The following is a 1,366-nucleotide window of genomic DNA, read 5'->3' as shown; positions in this document are numbered from 1 at the left end:
CGTGCCCGGCGTATCACTGAGTGGTTCTGTGTTGCTGTCTCTTTGTCATTTAGCTCCCAACAAGTTGAGCGTCGATGAACAAGTCTTAACTGTTGTAAATGTTTCTCCTGAAGAAGAAAACTCTTTAGACTAAAAACTTCAGCTCCACAGTCTGGTGTAGTTTTGACTACATGCTCTGCGCAATGCTGCGCTCCGCTGCTCCACCGGTGAAGTAAGGGACACTGACTCCACCTGTCAAGACAGCGTCACTATAAAATGCTTTCCTGTTAGATGTTTCACAATAAACCCATATGTATTTATCAAACGCGTGCTAGTGGTGAACAGTAGCTGGTGCAGCAAAACTGACCAAGAATCAGGGTGGAGTCAGGTTGGACTTAATGACTCTTATAATGATACAACTTTAACCTCACACAGCAGGGGGTTAAGTTTCAGTCGGTATACAAGTGTCAGAGAGTGAGACTGAGACTAAGCTTTGGCCCTTATCTTAAGACCTCTGACCACCTTAGATTTGGGTTAAAACAATGAAACACGTTTATGTTATTGGCTGTATTATTATAACCAGTGGTAGAAGTAATAGTGGTCTTCTACAACTACTATTACAACGACTCCTACTTTGAAGGAAAAGTCACTGTACTTCCCATCTTTTGAGGCTGGCTTGGCTGAGCAACCGTACGTTTCCATCCCATCCTCTGACTTTTAACTCACAAGTCACAGGATCAATCTCTGCATGTCAGGAGTCTGAATTATATTGTTCCATTCAGGCGCATGTGAGAGAATAAGCTACTTTATGGTAAATGCTGGGTTCCAGTTTATTAAGGAGGACTCTATTTAGCAGCATTTTGTAGGCTACGTTATTGATACAAATTCAAACAGCAGAGAGTAACAGAAAACAAATAATAAGACACGGTGCAGTTTTTAGAGCTTTGGCACACAGTACAATAGTTATTCCTATCAAATACATACACACAAGTAGAATAATTAATGATTCAATTAAGTAACTGTCCTGATGAGTACTGTTAAAATAAGCAACTAGTCAATGCGAACAAGTGTCATAAATACATAACAAATATATATTAATAATAATAGCTTTTTTTCACACATGAATGGACAGAGTTTTAGATTATTTTAATAAGGGGCGCTGGGTTAATTAACCTGCGTAAAAAAATGGCTCATGGTAGTTTGGTAGCCTATGAGTCACTTTGTGCATGTATGAGGTTCATTAGTAAATCAGCTGTAACAAGATGAGATAACTGGAGCTGCAGAGTAACTTTTCACAAGTGTTTTAGCGCCATCTTCTGGTCAAAATAAAGCATAATTTTATTCATTGTAAGTGAAGGCTTTAAATAATGATATAACTACAGTAAAT

Source organism: Scomber japonicus, chromosome 20 (assembly GCF_027409825.1).
Source record: "Scomber japonicus isolate fScoJap1 chromosome 20, fScoJap1.pri, whole genome shotgun sequence".
Classification (NCBI taxonomy): Eukaryota; Metazoa; Chordata; class Actinopteri; order Scombriformes; family Scombridae; genus Scomber; species Scomber japonicus.
The sequence above is the reverse complement of the archived record's forward strand: the minus strand, read 5'-3'. Positions refer to the sequence as shown.